This window comes from Cygnus olor, chromosome Z (assembly GCF_009769625.2).
Source record: "Cygnus olor isolate bCygOlo1 chromosome Z, bCygOlo1.pri.v2, whole genome shotgun sequence".
NCBI classification, from domain to species: domain Eukaryota; kingdom Metazoa; phylum Chordata; class Aves; order Anseriformes; family Anatidae; genus Cygnus; species Cygnus olor.
Window position 1 is genome coordinate 37527160 of NC_049198.1, and position 20217 is coordinate 37547376.

Sequence of the window (20217 nt, forward strand, 5' to 3'; positions counted from 1 at the left end):
TCTCTGCATTTCTCCTACCACCTGGAACTAGTATCATGCTTGGTAGAGACCAGTACTCCTGGCAGATATTGGTTGTGGTTTAACCCTGGTAAAAAGTCACACCCCACACAACTTCTAGCTCACTCCCCACCGGTGGGATGAGGGAGAGAATTAGAAGGGTGAAAGTGAGAAAACTCATGGCTTGTGGTAAAGACAGTTTATTAGGTAAAACAAAATCTGTATGTGCAAGCAAAGCAAAATAGTTCATTCAGTACTTCACATCCACAAACATTCAGCCATTTTGGGCTGAATGGCATCATTCAACCCTTTCCAGGAAGCATAGATTATTCACCACATGTAACAGTTATTTGGCAAGACAAATGTCATAACTCTGAACATCCTCTTCTCCTACTTCTTTCCCCTCACCTTTTATTGCTGACCATATGATATGGGATGGATCCACTGGTCAGCCGGTGTCAGCTGCCCTCAGTGTGACCCCTCCCAGCTTCTTGCACAGCTGGTGGGGTATCATGAGAAGCAAAGAAGTCCTTGGCTCAGTGTAAGTACTGCTCAGCAACAACTAAAATAGCAGTGTGTTTTCAACACTATTTTCATCACAATTTCAAAACATAGCACAATTCCACCTATTGGCTTCTATAGGCACATCAATGATAGAAGGAAGACCAGGGGAATTGCAGGACCTCTCTGGAAGGAAACAGGAGACCTGGTTACCTGGGAAGGCTGACGTACTCAATGGCTTTTTTGTCTCAGTCTTCACTGGCAAGAGCTCTAGCTACATGGCCCAAGCTCCATAAGGCAAAGTCAGGGACTGGGAAGATGAACCGCCTACTGTAGGAGAAAATCAGGTTCAAGACCAGTGAAGGAACCTGAAGGTGCACAAGGGGGCCTGATGAGATACATCCACAGGTCCTGAGGGAAATAGCAAATATAGTTGCTAAGCCATTGTCCATCATATATGAGAAGCTGTGGCAGTCCGGTGAAGTTCCCATTAACTGGAGGAGGAGAAACATAACCCAGACTTTTAAAAAAAGAAAAAAGGAAGACCCAGGGAACTACAGAACAGTCAGTTTCACCTCTGTGCCTGGCAAGATCATGGAGCAGATCCTCCTGGAAGCTATGTTAAAGCACATGGAAAATAAGTGATTGGTGGCAGCCCACATGGCTTCACTAGGGACAGATTGTGCCTGATAAATCTGGTGGCCTTCTACAACAGGATTACAGTATTGGTGGATAGGAGAAGAGTAACTGACATCAAATACCTTGAATTGTGCAAAGTGTTTGACGCTGACCCCCATAATATCCTTGTCTCTAAATTGGAGAGACATGGATTTGGTGGACGAACCACTCAGTGTGTAAGGAATTGGCTGGATGGCTGCACTGTAAGAGTTGTGGTCAATGGCTCAATGTCGAGGTGAAGATCAGTAATGAGTGGTGTTCCTCAGGGGTTAGTATGGGGATCAGTGTTATTTAACATATTTGTCAGTGACACAGAAAATGGGTTTGAGTGCACAAGAGTGCACTTGAGTACACGAGAGTCTCAGCAAGCTTTCTGAAGACAGCAAGATGTGTGGTGTGGTTGACAAACTGGAGAGAAGGGTTGCTATCCAGAGGGACCTGGACAGGCTTGAGATGTGGGCCCATGAGGACCTCATGAAGTTCAATAAGGCCAAGTGCAAGGTCCTGCACCTAGGCCAGGGCAATCCCAAGCACAAATACAGGCTGGGTAGGGAATGGATTAAAGCAGCCCTGAGAAAGATCTGAGGATGTTGGTCAAAGAGAAGCTCAGCATGTGAGCAAGCAATGTGCACTTGCAGCCCAGAAAGCCAACAGTTTCCTGGCTTCATGAAAAGCAGCGTGGCCAGCATGTTGAGGGAGGTGATTCTCCCCCTCTACTCAGCTCTCATGAGACCCAACCTGGAGCACTGTGTTCAGCTCTGGGGCCCCCATCACAAGAAGGACATGGATCTATTAGAATGAGTCCAGAGGAGGGCCATGAAGATGATCAAGGGGCTGGAGTGCCTCCTACCAAGACAGGCTGAGGGAGTCTGGGTTGTTTAGCCTGGAGAAGAGAAGACTCAGGGAGACAGTACCTAAAGGGGGGGCTAAGGGAAAGCAAGAGAAGGACTCTTTGTCAGGAAGTGTACTGATAGGTCAAGTAATTGTTTTAAACTAAAAAAGGGTAACTTTAGATTAGATAGTAGGAAGAAATTCTTCACTGTAAAGGTAGTGAGGCACTGGAATGGGTCTCCCGGAGAAGCTGTGGATGCCCCATCCCTGGAAATGTTCAAGGTCAGGTTGAATAGAGCTTAGGGCAACCTGGTCTAGTGGAATGTGTCCCTTCCCCTGGCAGGGGGGTTGGAACTACTGGATCTTCAACATCCCTTCCAACCCAAACCATTCTATGATTCTATGATTATAAGATTCCACTATGAAGAAAATTAACTCTATCCCACCCAAACCCAAGACAATATCTTCCATATTTGGGGCAACAGTGGTAACAGTTCTCTGCAACACAAGTCACTCACCAAATACTTGGGCAGCACAACTGAGAGCCTGCATGGTGAGGCTACCCTGAGCACAAAAGTTGCTAGCCCTTAGTATTTTGGATGGATAAATACAGCTCCAAAATGGATTGGAAGTCAGGGAAACAAGTTTATAATTCAGGCCATTTCAAACCTGTTGTCACAAAAAAAGGCTATAAATACTGGAGAAAAACTTATTTAAAATGACTGCATATTTTAAGACAAGCACTAAGCACACTCGTATGGTGAATGTTGGGGTAATGTAATGGCATAGTCTGGATTTTGACCATTTCCAATCTACAGTTATCTTTTATCACTGCTTCCAGGAAACAAGAGTTTCCTAAAAGTTATCTTTCTGCCACCATGAAGCTAAGCAAACAAAACTCAGGGCAGTGTCTTGCAGAGCCACCATACTTCCCACTGAAAGGAATATTGCAACCCCTACTCCATTGTAATTACACGGTAGGGACTTACTAAAGTAAAAACCACAAGGTGAATATTAGTGTGCCTATTCTCTATTAAGTTAGTAACTATTTCCCTGGGACACCATATACAAAATGAGCCGGGAAAAAAGAACATTTATGGATGGTTAAAGAAACTTTGGTTTCCCATTGTGAGTTCACTTTTCTAAGATGCTCTCTCTGATCAATCATGTTTCTAGGCAAGGTGAACACTGGCTTAGGCAAGCAATACAGTTTTTTAAATTGTTTACAAGCTAGGACGGATAGGATTAATTTTACTGTAGAAAAATATTATTTATTGTTAATATGTTTTGGGTGGAAATAACCCAGAAAGAAATCTAGGCTGTCCTTCTACTTAAGAAAGTTCATTTCTTGAAACAAAATTTCCTATGTCATCTACAATTTTGGGACTAGTTTCTGTATCTTGTTTTGCTTTCACAAAACAAGTGATGTAGATTTTCTACCTTCTTAAGAAACTTGCATACGTTAGCCATCCTCCTGGCTTAATAGCCAGATTTAAAAAAAAAAAAAAAAAAAAAGGAAATTCCTTATAGAAATGTAGCTGCAGTTTCTTGGTAATTTTGCCAGGTTGATACTGTTTAAAAATGCTTATGCCTTATCCCCACTGAAGTATTTAAAACATTTAAACATGCACATCAAGGTAGTGCTCTTTGAAAGGCTAGCTGAAGCAATTGCTCACAGGTCTCTGCTTAAAAGTCATGTGGAGGGAGCAAGGCTAGGCCCTGGGACCATGTGCTGCTTATGCTGACAAGCATCAAAGACATATGTCAATGTCACAGGCAGGGACTACTGTGACAATATGAGGAGATCTTCAGGAAAAGTAATGACAAGGGAAGAAAAAAATAAAAACAGCTTGAAGGTAGTTTTAATGTGACTTGCGTATACAGTTTGTAACTGATATAGGAACAGAGACAGAAGAATCGATCCTGTGACACTCATTGCATTAAGCACAGTACTCGTTACCATGAGCAATCAATAATTCCATGCGTGACTTGCAATTATAAGCACTATGCTCATGATAAATATTTCTGGATCAGGTCACTAAATGCTAAGGCTCTGGGTTTCAATTATATGAAATAAATACTACAGGCGTGCAACTCATCAATTAATTCAAACCCTTGTTCAAAACTAACCATTCTCTAAATTAGTAAATACAGGATCTCTAGGAAATTGCTACTATGGCTCCTTAGATAGCTCACAGAGCAGGTAGCATCTTTAGGACACAGAAAGCATTTGAAGAAGTTTGGAAAAATAGACTCTGCTATGGTCTCCTAGGCATTTCTTTTTGTTCATAAGACAGCAGAACAATTTAAGTATTTGTAAGAGAAAACTTGAGTCATTAATTGTACAGGCCAGATGAAAAAGAAGCCACTGTATTCCCTGAAACATCTTGAATTACTGTAATTAACACCCAGTGTACCAGGTTTCTTTTGCAGATTTAATGATTGTCAGGGAGTACTACACCTTTTTCACATCTTGTCTTTGTTCAGATGCCTATAATTTTATGTTGTTTTTCTTCTTCTCTCTCCTCTTAGGCCAACAAACATTTTAGGGAAGTGTATATCTTACTGCTATCTATAGCTACTATAAAATAAACAACTCACTTATGAATTCCTTGCAAGTATAAAATACATTGATTCGGTACTGATTCCTGAACACTGAAGTAAAAATGGAAGGAACTAATAGTGGAGTTGCCATAATGATAACTTTCAGCAGTACAGGAAAGGAATTTATCTTCTACCAACATACTAAAAATGAGGAAACATATAACAGCAAAACTACTTATCTCCAGTTTTAAAGTCCTTCCACTTGCCTTCTTACCCATCAACTTTAATGTGTGTAACAGTAATGGCTCCTGCCTTTTTTTCAAGCTATAATATAGGTCTCAACTGCCCATTTGTTTAATTTTTCAACAAGCATATTCAGTTTTCATCCTGTCTTGAGATGTATCACTCAATAAAATTCTGCAAACCACCATCACCGAAAACATTAATAATGTTTGGATATATGCTGCATTTTGGATGCTACTTATCACCAACAGTAACTTCTCTCATTACCACAGGATCATCCTGCCTCTCTTCAGTATTCATCTCTTACTTTATACAATAGTTTAGGAACTACCTTTAGGTTTATATGGCATCCTACAAATTAGAATGCCACAATGAAAATTAATTAATTACATGACTAGTAACAATAGTCCACAGATGCCCAGTTTACCATCGGGAACCTATTTCATTCCCTCAGGACAACAGGAAGAAAGGTAGAATACTATTAAGGAAGCAAATACTAAATCTTCTCAGACGTTTGAAGTGAACCCTTGGGGAAAATACATATATATATATATATATATACACATATGTACATATATATGTGTATATATATACATATATATATATGTATATATTTATGTGTGTATATATATATACACACATATATGTACTTACAAACATCTTCACTAGTCATTTTCTCCTATGTTGCCCCAAGTTAAAAAGATGCATGGACTTTTTCTTTATCGGCAAAAAAAAAAAAAAAATTCACTGGCAGTAAGTTCATTATTGTAAATGTAGAGCAATTATCAGGTTTCAAGAATAGTTATATTGGTGAAATTAGGAAAAAATCCAGGAGTTGCATGGTTATTTGCTGAATTCCTCTTGAAACAAAGGCAAGAGTCAACAAGACAGTCAATGTGTCCACTGTATATTTCTGAGGACTAGCACTTACATGTATATGTTATCTAACAGTTAAAAGGCAAAACTTGCATTTTACGTAATCTCAGTTTAACATCTGAGAAACTTCATTTAGGAGAGACAGGACTGTAATCTCCCAGACCTGTAGCTTTGGTTCCAAGGGGAAAAAAGACTCAAGCTTTCAATATTTAGTTCTTCATCAAAAGAGTATATTAACATATGCTGGGCATGAACTTTGAAGAGGAAGTCCTCTGTTATTTGTTGATCTAGGAGGGATCACACGTGGGAACATCAAGGCTAATCAGAGAATCAGTATCAAAAAAACCAGCTTCTTCACCTTCCAAGAATTCATAACATCCTTGAACTGGAGTTCTTTGAAAAATACTCTTAAATTGGCCCAGATCACTTTCATATTTGTATCCCTAAGTGATTTCAAATTGAATATATTAATCATTTTCATCTAATGCCAACTCTGCTTTCTTTCATCCTGGCCTCTGTGAGTAAGACAGGTTTTTTCCTTCAGTGTCACCATCAATAAAAATTTCCACTATAGGCTATACTGCCAACTAGAACTTGGTACCTTCTTTGCTATTGATTTAGATATTCTGTGGTGACAGCAAGACTTCAGGTGCTTTGCATTTGTTTTTAATAATCTGAAAACATGCAGCTGAAGATACTGGCTACATTTTTCCAGCCTCTGCCATACCTCATACAGTGAGAGCTACACCATTAGCAATATCTATGCAAGCTAATTAATGCTAGCTAATGTTAATTAATGTGTCTGAAGTTACGTGTATGTTGTCAGTCCTACCCAAAATGATCCATTAGAGTAAGGAGATATGGTGGAATTGACCCAGGAAAATACCTGCTTTATAAAATCTTAGAAGTTTTACACAGTGGTACACACAACACTGGTTACGGGTCTGGACCCTGTACTTAGATCTACAAAGGCTGTCAGGTCCACTCTGCACAGTGCATTACGGCAAAGCTGATCATTACCAAATATGCCAGCTATTAGTATGTGTGCTGAACAAATAGTTATTTAACTGCTGGGCGATGAAGAGCAGAGTTGCACTGCTTGAGACAGTGCTTACCTTAAGAGAGAAGTCTTGCAGAGGGAGAGGCTTCCTGTTGAACCTGATGTGAAAACTGGCATCTTTTTTTCACAACAGACTCACGAAACAAGATTAGACTAATTGATCTGATGCTGGAACAAAAACCATAGGCTTAAAACTGCCGTGAGTATAAGAGAAGTTCTTTATTTCAATAAGTGGTCCTCACACAGAGCTGAGGGGTATCATCTCCCCATAGGGCACACACAGGGGCCAACCCTAATCACATCTACAGGAGACTCTACCCCTCTCTCCTACTGCTCATGTGCAAATTCTCCAGAAGCAGTCATTCTTTATCTATATGACTCACTGGACACACACAGTAGATTTGATCTGCACTTGTTTTGTAACAACTTGTCATGAATTTCAAGGAAAGTGGTAGTCCTGGCTGTTAGATATTGAGAAAACTGATAGATCATCATTTGAAATAGCAGAGTGATAGATTACTGTTAAAAAGATTGTTTTTCCCATAAATCCACACAATTGTCATGACTGATTTATTTCATGATCTTGCACTCTCAGTTGAAGTTTTTTTAGCTTATAATCAATGTCACTCGGAAGGTTTTTTGGTGACACATTTTCTTTCCTCCTTTCTCTTTAATGATTTCCCAGGGAGGAAAAAAAAAAAAAAAAAAGCACTGAATTGTGTCAGCTCCTTTTACAGATCAGCTCTGCTCTTTATCACATGACTATTCTAAAGACTACTGGAAAACAAAGACTTAAAAGATCTCTCTCTTTTTTTTTTTTTTTTTTTTTTTTTTTTTTTTTCAGTGAAAAAAGTAACAGGAAGTTAGAATGTGCAGCCTTATTGGATGCATTTATTTTTATTTCATTTTATTGTGTAGAAAAGGTCAGTATGAAACCTTAGAATTAGGCATTACAATGTCTGTAGACTGTTATTTCAAAGTTTCAGAATAATATGCTATATATTAGCCTTTTTAAAGGTTTCATATATGAAAGAAATATGTTTATATCTGCACTGTAGATACATACTTAGGGAGACTTTTTGTATTTGCTTCTACCATGGTCATAATAATGATTACAGAGCATTGTAACATAGACAGATAAAATAATAGAAGTTTAAATGATTATGAGTGCTTCAGAGTTAAAGGCAATTTCCAGACTGCTTATATAATCTGATCTTTTTGTATTTTTTTTTTTGTTAGTTTGTTCCAAAACACCAGTTTTGGAACAAACCTGGAAACAATGGTCTCCACTGTTTTTTTGTCTTTACATTCAGAGGAGAAGATGAAATTATAGAAAAAGAAAAAAAAAAAAAGAGAGAGAGAACAGTAGGACAACATTTTCTCATCACATTAAGAACAGAAATTAAAAAAAATACAAGTTTTTGTTAAAATATCTTCTATTTCCTTTATTGAGTATAACTGCAATAGATCTAGCAGTTCTATTTAAGAATTTATGAATAGTAATTAGTTGCTATGTTTGTGATTGTTCAAGTAAATAGATGAGATTTTCAGGTAGATGTGTTATCTTTTATTACACCAAATGGTGCATTCTTTTTAAAAATAAATGATTTTGGGCTCCTAGCTTTTTATCTCACGTGAGATAGGAGCAAAGGACTTTAGGTTTAAAAAAGGTTAAGAATAATTGCTCAGAGCTGAATTCCATTATGCTAATCAATTAGAAAAGCTGCAAGATTTGCAAAGTTGGATGATTCTCTGAGGAGCAAAGGTGGCTGTGATGAAGAGAACCATAAGGGTCTTAATAGCGCTAACACAATGTCATGATACAATTGATATGCACTTATTTTGGATTTCCTTTATTTTTTTTCCTGCAAAATTGTTTATTTTAATGACATAAATGCATACAGTAAATTAACAAAAAATTTTAGACTTCCATGGCATTATTACAAGATAGTGGCAGAGATGCTATTTCCTGGATTTCAAATAAAACCTTTTTTTTTGTTATTATTATTTATTTCATATATTTATTTATTTATTTTCCCCAAGAATGGCAGCCTGGCATGCAATGAAATGCCAAAAGGTTTGGAAGATGCCAAAGGCACAGAAATTCTCACCTAGCAGCTTGTTTGCTTCTTTATTTTGGGGAAGACAAGGTGGTCAGAGCAAGTGGGAAGCACACGGCTGTCTGGGCCTTTTGTGGAATGGTTCACAAGCTAGGAGGCAGCAGAAGGGAAGCAGACCTGCTTGTATCCTCTGCAGGGTAGTGATGGCTAACACAAGCCAAATACAGTCTAGTGTCCAGATGTGAAAATAAGAAAATCAGAGGCTATGGTTCTGCTGGAGGCTGTGGCTCAAAGCCTGAGCTCTAAAAGGCTATGCTCAAAGAGATCACAAAGGGTCAAAGGATCAGTAAACTTTGAAAACCACTTAGTGCTCTTAGTGCACAGCAGCATGTTCATAGCCTCTCAACATGGGCATTTCTATATTAATATATGTACTCTTTATCCTAGTAACTCATATGCATGGAAATTATACATGTAACTTCAAAGAATGATGCTACAGTAAAACAAGTTACCACACAACAAAAAAAAGTTGCCAACCAAAAATTTGGACTCCTTAGGTGAGTTTGAACAGAGATATTTAATTAAATTCTCAGAGCCTTATCCTGGGCCCTGTAAAGAGCTCAGAAACTTGCCTTATTCACAAGAAAAGATTTAAGTGTATAATAAATGCAGAATTATTACAGTACAGTTTATACTTCCCTCAAAGACTCAAGCAATGGTTCTGCTGATACTGCACACTTTCCCTAAAGAGATTATTATGGTAATCCCAAATATTATACTACCCAAGGTATCTTACGTTTGAGCTCATCAGATCCTATGTTCTACAAATAATCTCTAGCAGCTTTAGACAGTGTTTATATAAGCTGGTGAGGATGACTATTTGAGCAGTGATGACCATGTTTTTCTATGCAATTCTCTACACAGAAAATGTGCACTTGTTCAAAAAATAGTGGCCTATACAGAAAATACACTGCATATGCAAAGTTATTTCCTGTGAGAAGCACACTTTTACTCTGCCAACTATTTGTCATAATTGGTAGATATTTGACTTATATGCTTTATAATAGCACAGCCATTTAATGGGATCAGTTCTTTTCCCTCCTTACTTGTCTTTACTTAGAAAGCTACTGAGTGTGCCCAGTGTTTCTGAATGACTGTTTTGTAACAGACACCATTCCATTTTTTTTTTCCTCTCTTGAATAAGTAGATCAATGGACTTTGCAAGTGGAGAGCCAGATGGTATGGTAAATATTTATGGTCAGTTTCACCTTCTGAGAATGAGCTGAAATTGTCATGTAGTACTCAACACCTCAGTTAGATATGTTAGATATGAAAAGATCATCTTTGTGCAGGTACAAAGCCTTGTAGCACAGAAGTGTTGCAAGGAACGGTCTCTGAAGGTCTTCTGTGTTAAGGATGTGGGATCACACATGACTTTACACCCAGCCAGTCTTACTGCTTGCTAGAGTAGGAAAATGAACTGAAATCTTATTTCAATTTGCAGTGGAAGGCAAGGCATAGTGCTTATTCTCTACACCGTTATTTTGTTCAAACATCCCAAGTTTCCCACACTTTCCGTCAAACCACAATCCAGAACGTGATGCCTAGCAAAAACATCAGCAGAAAGGAGGACCACTGTACAGTCCGACAGAAGCAACTGGCACTCAGCAATTTCAGTATTCATGACTCAGGTGCCACTCAACAGAGCCTGAAGGCAGCCTCTGTATAAATGGAGGTTTCAAGTATAATCTTATTGAACTCCTCCTCTACAACTGCTTATTTTCTGAACAGCTTCCCAAGCACTTGCACTGGTAAGGGAAAAAAACCTGTAGCAGCACCAAGGATAGAGAGTGAAATAATCCAATGTAGTGTGAATAATTAAGGATTTAAGAGGTTTCTTCAATCTGTAGATGAACGTAAAATAGAGTTGCTGGAACTACAAAGAGTTCAGGTTTGGAGAAATTGCCAGCTGGGTCAGAACTGTCTTCTATCATCCCACCTCTTGAGTATTCTATTTCTGATATTTTTATTTCATGCAAAAATTGTCTGAAAACTATGGAAGACTCAGGGAAATTAAAGTTTTTTTTTTCTTTTCTTTTTTTTTTCCTTTTTTTTTTTTTTTTTCTTTTATACGCATATAAGATAACAGAATAGAATCAGACAGTATCATATCTTCTGGAAATTAGTAAGTTTTACACCCCTAGAAATAAATAAAATTAAAAATACAATAGAAACACAAAAATTTCTATGTGATACTTAGAACAGAAAAGAACTTTAACTTCATATAAGTACACAAACTCACCATTCAGATAACTGGGTATTTATGTTTTAAATTTTTGTATTTTTTGAACATTAAATTATATTCAAATTATGTTGAATGTTCAAACATACTGACTTTTTTTGAGGTCTCAGGTATGGTCTACCTTTTATAAACAAAATATTGGAAGAGGTAGGAAGGGACTTTAGATTTAAAAATCTCCAAACCTAACACATACCCAACAAAAATAACTACTGTCATTGCTAAGTTTTCATACGAAAATGCCATGTTTAAAATGCCAGCACTAAAAGGAACAAAAAAACACTTCAAAGTCAAGAAAAGTACATGAAGTAATGTACATAGAAAGTTCCATAATTTTGTATCCTGTATGCACTTTATTTTTTTTTCCCTAACCATTATTACAGTTACCTTAAATATTATCTCTGAGGACACTGTATCCAAAGATGACATTTTACTTAACAAGTTATGAAAATGTGACTTAAAATGATTTAAACACATTTTTGAAGTACAATCAGTGGTTACTAATGGCTTTTGCAAACTCTGGAAAACATTACTTTCATAGAATCATAGAATTTTTCCAACATTTTTTTCTCTTCTACATATGAGAAGATACAGAAAAAAACTTTCACATCTAACAATGATATATTACATACCATAAATATTCCACTATGGAAATCACACGAAATATTTCTTTTGCTTTATTAATTACCCTAATACCTTATCTCTTAAACTAGAATAACTGATGATGTATACTGTAGCACTTTAACTAGCTAAATACCCCTTTCTTTGAGCAATTTTAATTAGTCTGCCTTAATGTCTGCAAAATTATTGAAATATTTAACTTTGTTCAGTGATCATCTGCTCAATGTTCCCCAAATATACTCTTCAATATGAATTTTTGTAGTCATATCACTGATTGTTGCAAACAAATGTCATGATTACATTACTGGATATTTAATTCTCATTGTTTTCTTCTATAAAATATTGAAAATTAAGCATGTAAGGTAGCCCAACACTAACCAGCAAAGAAGTACACAAACTGGGTAGTTCTGAACACGTACATTTCATTACAGCAAAGTGAAAGGACCTTCAAGAAGTCCTGTACAGAGAATATCAATCACAACAGAGTGTGGACTATAAACCAAGGTGTGAGAATGGCAAAACAGAATGAAAGGGAGAATAATTGGTTATTTTGCACCTTGAATAATAAGATTTTTGCCAATATCCTTTTTTTTTTTTTTTTTTTCCTCTGCCCTATTTCCTGAAAAGAAGTCCTATTTCCTGAAAAGATTTTTGTTCCTGGAATCTCTGTCATTCTATTTGTCCATTACTATTAAAAATATTTAATTATACTGTTTTCTGTCTGCCTTATACAAGATACCTTCAAGAAAATTTTATCTGATTTCACTGTTACAATCATATACTTTGATTAACAACACTTTGGTGAACCACAGAGTATGATGCAACTTAAGAAACAAAAACATTTTAGTAAGTTAAATGTATTGTACATTTGTAGTCCCAAGAAACCACTAATTAATGCAGCTTTTCATGTTCAATGTTTTAGAGCTTAAAACATCTTGCCAAAATAGCAATTGTAAAGCTCAATGAAAAGTTGAGAAGGAAAAATACATAACCATAGTTTATGTCTTTATATTTGTTAATGAGGATGATTCAGTAGCAAAAGTTGTCTTAAAAATGGAAGAGTTGCTTTTTTTTTTTTTCCCTCTCTCTCTCTCTTTCTCTCCTTTTTTTTTTTTTTTTTTTTTTTTTTTTTTTCCTTCCTCTCTTTTAAGACAGAAAATCATCAGGCTGTCTGCCCAAGGGATGGGGAAATGTGATTCTGCTGTTAAAGATTTTGATTCTGAGTAGTACTAAGTAAATTTGAAGTAATTCAACACACTCAAGTAGAATTACAGCAGTGTAGCAAAAAAAGGAGATCTAACTTGCACCGTCTGGGACTTTATGTAACTATCATCACAGTCAAAGGAATAATTTCCCACCCGCTTTCCTGAATCACTTTCCTCATACTACTCTCCCCCATATATTAGGCACAATATAACTCCTACAAAGCAAAATGACAAGAGACATAGACAACAACAAGCAAACAATAGAAGTGATTTCAGTCTGGAATATCTCAGAAATCCTCCCTATATTCTCTTCTTGGTGTTTCTTGAATTTGATCACATTTTTGATCATCACTATGGATTTTCACTTTTACACATTTTTATTTAAAATCTTTGCCCTATCTTTTGAAAAGAAATCAAATCAGCTGGAGATATTCTTGGATTTGCATCTGTTGCGGTCTGAAAAATGTTATACTTCCCAACTGTCTACTTCCTAACTTAATCTGTCATTTTTTTACACAGTGGGAAGAATTAATCTTTAGTAAAACTCCAAGAGGAGTTGTCTCAAAGATAGATTTGGTACAGTATGATTAACATTTCCCTTTTTATTCTTCATGGGAATACCTCATATAGTTAAGGAAAGGAAGAAAAAAAATATTTGGACTCACCAGTTGCATCGTTTTTTATTCTGGGTTGAATATCACACATTTTGTTGTAAATAAATAAGACTGCTAGGTGCAGAACAGTATTCTCTCTACCAGTCTACTTATTCACACTTACACCTGTGCTGTTGCAAAAGTAGAGTCTTAACAGACTGTGTTAACAAGATTAAATGGAAGAAGTGATAAAGGCATAGACTGTTCCATTTCATTAAGAAAGGGAGGAAGACTGCTTGAGGAACTATGTAATGAAATATATATATATTTTTTTCTGATGCTATCTGCGCATAAAATACATTTCTTATTCCAGCCTAATCATTTAATAATAATATTTATTTTCTAGAAATTCTGAAAATAAATCTTAACCTTCCTTTCGATCAGTTGTTTTTGTTTCATCTGCATATAAGAAATAGAGAATTAAAATAGTCGGTGTACGATGCCAAATTATAACAGATAAAAAAGCTGTCTTGTGAAATAATACCTGTATCATACGAGCAAGTATCCAGAGATAAAAAGTTAATTTGCTCAGTGTTTTTAGACTACATGTGATGTACCTGACTAAACTGAACCCATTGGACACCCTTTACATTGAAGTAATATCAACTGAATATCCCAGTTGACCTTGATTTGTACAGTTAATAAGTACTGAGGAAATTTAGGGGTAAAACTCCTGTTATTACCCTAGGAGTTCTAGGGGTCTGAAACTCCTGCTTATATTATAAATCCACTAATAAAGTTGCTAAGCCTGGAACAACACTTTTCTTTTTCTAGGCTACCATATGGTCCTTTGCCTGGGATCATGTCCTGCTTCACAGGTTATACATGTGAGGACATGCAGTGCCTGTCATGTACCAAGCACAAAGTAGACAAACACAAAACACTGCAAGCTTTACACAGGTTTTCTGTCAAAAAGAAAGCAAAGAAAAACAAGACATAAAATGAGAGCACTTTTACAAGACAGCTAATACATTAAACACAGTACCTCTTACTAATTCGCTTTTCCCTTGGGAGTCTTTGTGGGTTCTCTGTGCTCAGAAAGAATTCTCCTCACTTGCCCATTATACATTCCCAAGGTTTTTTTTTTGTTTGTTTTGTTTTGTTTTCTTTCCAGGGAGGGTTCTGTCAGTTTACTTCATTTCAAGGTAAACTTTCCCTGCTAAATAATTTTCTCATGTCTTAACCTTTTGCAAAAAGTACTTGTTGGAATAAGAGATGATTCAGATTTTAACAATTCTGTTCTACTAGCTCTGCATATTCATTCTCTTGGAATTTGTGCCAAAGATAAAACAGACAGGACTTCATTTTCAAGATGCAATAAGGCTGCCACATACAGAAGATTGTTAATCCTACCTACTATTGAAAAAAGTTGTTCAAATTGCCACCATCTCAGATGCTTTGCTATGAATGCTTGTTCTGATTAGATACAACACTTGAGGAATGTTCAAGAAAAGAAACTGATGCATGGGGAAATACTAGGGGAGAGTTCCAAAGTTTATCAAAATAGGGATAATTATTGAAGATTAGGTAAAGTACAGAAAACAAACAAATACATGAGCTGGGAAAAAGCAGCCTGAAAAAATATTTTTCCAACAATGAGGAAAAAATTCTTTGAAGGATAATAAGAAACAGGATGAGTTAATTACTTATAATAACTCATTTAAATCTGCATAAACATTACACAGCTATTTTTTTTTCATAACTGTTCCTAGGACCAGTCACGTAGGCTACACGTGATGCTGTGGGATTATAATCTTAAATAAGGTCCCAAACTTTTGGCCTGCTGCATTTTAGATGAATAAAAATTCCCTGGCTTGCTAAAAGAATAGGAATTGCCCTCTCTCTATTATTTCATAAATGGAAGCCTTTGATGTTATGGGGCATAATTTTTCTTGACTGGATAAATAATTGGTGTATAATTTTCCTCCTGTTGCAACAGCATTTCATTCTGCTGAAGTAGTGATTGCCTAACAAGATTTCTAAGTCTCAATGTTTCATAATATATTACAGTTCCCTATTAGACACACCACTTTCAGATAAAAAAACATGGATCAAAGAAATGGCCAAAAGAAATGAACAACATTGAAGTTTTTTTTTTTTTTTAATTCTCTCTCTAATTTGTGTAACTGAAAATTGGTTCTGCCTGAGTCAGAAAGAAACCAATACATTGTTGCTGAATATTACAAACCTTTCTGATGCAGGAATTAAGGTCAAATTGGTACTGAGAAACGACTCCAGACACAATGGTTTTCAAATTATGAATTATCACTTGACTACCAGCCTAATAAATCACCCTATATGTCTTGTTAGGTGTGTTCTGCCTCCACCAACGTTGGAGGAGGCAGAATTTAGACTCAGAAGTCCTAATTACCAGAAGTATAAATGGTAATATTTAAACTCTTACAAAAAGTATAATGATACAACATTGTTTTCAATTCTAAATTTGCATACCTAGAGATGTATCTCACTGACTCACAGCTGAAAAAAATGATATCAAGGAACAACTACAAAAGCTGAATAAATATGAAATAAAAACTACTCATTTATAGCATAGAGTACTGTGAAGTCAGATATCCATGCATTGCTAGTTGTGTTTTGACCAGAAAGTTTTTTTACATGCTGGCTTAACAGATTGAACCAATAAACAAGCTGAATAAAAGGGCTGTCAGGTACTTAGCCTTTTTTATTTTTATTTTTATTTTCATTTTTTTTTAACTGTTTCAACTTCAACAGATCATGAAAAGGCCTTATTTACATATTTATGAAAAATGTTGCATCTGTTTTTTTCTGCCTGATGACATTAAACAGAAAAAGGAATCTTTTCATGTGATATGTATTTTCAAGATAAAGAAAGGTAGGAATCTGACACCAATTGATGTTATAAAATATAACCTTATTCCTTAATGTCCTGACAGTTAATTCTCTCAGTCTAATTTGCTGAGTAGTTTCTAGCATATTATAACAAACACAATCACAGGATTAGGTATATAAAGGCAACCTAGAAAGAAAATAAACCATAAAAGTTGGTGCACAGACACTCACTAATGTACTACAGTAGAAAACAAACAAGCAAACAAAAAATCTGCTCCTGAGAGATGTAGGTATTCAAATGAAAATAGGCAATCGATTGGATATTACGTTTTTTTCTAAAGACTACAAATACTTGAGGACACAATCTGCAGGAGACATCCTCGGGAAATTGATAGCTGAGGGAGTCCTTCAGCTGTTGTACATGAAATCTATTCTAAGGGACAGCCCTGGTCAAAATTATTTGGTTAGACTAAGCACGGTCTGGCCATCATTTCAGGACAAATGTGAAGATTACCAAGGAAGACTACCAAGTGAATCCAAGTTGGATTCACTTCCATCCAGCCACTTTACTCTTGCTAAGAACAGGCACAAGATGCTTCCACAGACAATTACATTCTTCTCTTGCTCCAGATCTGTTCTGTTTATTTTTTTTTCCTCCTCTATTTATTTATTTATAAATCAAAAAGCATCCAGCTATCTGGGGAGCAAAGGAAATGACAAGAATGTGTGTGTGTATGTACAAGACTGTACTGGTTCTTCGGAACCTCATTTGGTGTGAACTGGTGCAGGGCTGCTGAAGTCAGTGAAGCTGTGCCAGATTAACTGCAGGTCAGGTCTTCTTTCTCATTTATTCCTACATTACACTGCAGTTTAAAAATGAAGGAAGACAGTGTTATTAAAGAGGCTATAAATTACTGTAGTGCTCTCTTGAAGGCTGCAGCCCCCTGGTCTTAACTTCCAGAGCCAGAGGAAATTGAACAGATGCTTCTGGGTTGTGGCCCTGCACAATTTCAAAGAAGGAGCTTATGCTCTTTCATTGTAGGAAGTAGGTATTGTCCCTGGGGAATGTGATCAGATGAGCCTGCCACTTGCTCTCTTTTGCTTTGTATATTCTTCAGCCTTGCAAGCTCTGATCCACCTTGCAAATGCCCTTTTGGATGTTGGCCTTCCTCTCTTGTGGATACAGAACAGAAAGAATATTCTTGCTGCATCCTGAAGTCTTGTGATCTGTAAATCTAAGTCTCCACAGCCCTGGGGACATTTCAACAATGTGAATCAAGTTCTATTCCACTTGCAAGCTAAAGATACAAAAATGGTGATGCTACCTCCTGGTTTAAAGAAAAATCAATACAATTGTATAGAGAATCCAGTTCCTTTAATCAGGGCATATATGGGGGAACCACAGCAAAGGGCTTAGCACAAGCAATAGGTGGAAGGGTTTTTTAATAGACTTTTTCTTTTTTTTTTTTTTTTTTCTATTTTGTTTTCCCAGAGCCAGTGAAGAGTAACTCCACTAGACTGGGTGAAGGGGAAGAGAAGGGAATGACAGAGAGCATGCCATAAAAGGTATATTAGTACACTGTGCAGAGCATTTTAGTACCAGGACTTCAGAAATGATAACAGAAGCTATACCTTTAAGTGCAGAAGAAAAGGATCTTTGGAGAGCATTATAACATTAGGGCGACAGACTTCCTCTGTTGGTTTGAACTCAAATGGCTTTGAAATACACTGAATGGGTCTTAAGAACTGAGAAGTATAAGATTATCCATAGAAAATTTGAAGAAAATCACAGACATGTAAGAAATAGCATGTCTAAGAAACTGAAAATACCGCCCTCAGATTTTTAGCTTGTCTATTATTAAATTTCACTGTGAAAACTTGCAGTGTCCAGCTGACTTCTCCGGCATGATGATGATGATGATGATGATTATTATTTTATTATTATTATTATTTTTTTTTTGTCTGACCACTTCTCATTTTACCTTCCAGGGAGTGACCTGCTCATCTTGACAAAAGGTCTGTTCCCAGAAATGCATGCAACATCTCTTTGAAACATGTAAAGAGGGATTTAAGGCTAAATCCATTCAGAAGCAAATCAGGTATGTTAGACTTTAACACAAACCACCTTTGTGGTTCACAAACCACCTAGTAATACTATCAAAAAATCACTATTGGAAACTACAGATTTTGGAATTGGAAAGCTCACACATTACATCTCGTGTATCATTCTCACACTATTGGATTTAGTGTTGGAGTGAATTGCTTGTCATCAGCTATTATCTGAAAATATGGGTCTGTTCTGATGCCTGTGGAACTACTGATTTCTTTTATTATATTTTTTATTTTTTCCACAGGACCATATTTATAGAGGTACTATTTCCAGTGGGACTGTGAGTATCTATTCCATGAAGATGTACCTAAAATGTCTCTTTTGGAAGCAAAGTACCACCAGTACTCCTCTGTAATGCTATACACAGACCTGTGCAATCAAATCAGCCTCCACAATATTGTTGATCTAGTATCAATGCCTCACCACTGGGTGACTAAGTTGTCTTCAAATGAAATCTGCAGCAAGACTAGGCTTACTGTCTGTCAAGAAAACCATTCTGTTCCAATATACCCATTAAGTTTATGTAGAAATGCAGTATTCTTCTGTAACAGTAGAGCGATTAGACATTTATTACTGCTGGAGATCATCAGAACAAGCACCACAGTTCATATGGGTTTGCCTATAAGCAGAGCACTCTCTTCCATTCTACACCCAATATGTAATGAATTGCGACACTTCTGGAGAAGGCGCTAGCACCCTTCACATTCACACACATTCTCAAAGACTTGAAGCACTGAATAGATTCAGCCCATGGCTTATGCTCCACTCTTCTCTGATTCCCCAATTTACCAATATTTTTCCTATGATTAGAAATGCCAACAAATATCCTCTTAATTTTGAGTCACCTTCTGAAAAGTAGGAATATTTGATGGTTGCTCTAATGCTGAACCCATTGATCTATATTATTCAATTTTTTCCTTGAGTATGGATTGCACAATCTGGTTATCAAAAATTGATTTATTTACCTGCATTCGGTGAATAAGTACTTGTCCCAGGTTTTGGCCATGTACAGAAATGATTTTATTACAATGGCTGCACAAGAAACCCTTGCACTTCTCCCCATACAACAAAGCATAATTCCATATTTAAGGATATATATTATTGCCTCTCCTTTGCATTCAGTGTGACTCTAATAATCCTGTCTGTTGTTTCATCATGTCTCTTCTTCCCCTAGATTGACATATTTCTGACTGCTCTCAACCTTCCTCAGGATCCTGGGGGCTGATGGATATCAAAAAAGAAGAGTCCAGGCTGTACAAAGTTAAAACAAAACAAAACAAAAACAAACAAACAAAAAAAAACCCTTACCTCGGTGGATTTTACTGACCATACATACACAAGTTTCACAGAGAAGATATCAGTTGAACTGCTGTGCAAGCATGGAATGAGGACAGGAAAAATGTTACCATATCATATATATTTGCTGTTAAGGTTCAACAGACTTGACAAGAAGCAAAGTTTGTCTCCTTATGGCTGTCATAAACTTGTGAAGCTTTATCTATTTACTTGAGTCTTTGTGCCTCTATGAGAAAACAAAACAAAACAAAACAGCTTTCTGAAACAATGGAACCATCGTTTCCAGCTTCAGAGACTGTATAAAGGATGTGGTCTGACTTGTTAATTAAAACTGCAGTTTACATGAGCCTGTGTCTCTCAAGAAAAGCAGAGAGAAATCATATAAGGTGTTTGTTTCTCACTTTCAGGAATGAGAAAATTGCTTTCTTCAGT

General features: G+C 36.4%; 1 protein-coding gene across 1 annotated transcript in view; it reads right to left on the reverse strand.

The window, feature by feature from the left end:
- Positions 1-20217, reverse strand: part of RORB (RAR related orphan receptor B) — a 144415-nt gene that overhangs the window by 46008 nt on the left and 78190 nt on the right. The window lies entirely within an intron of this gene.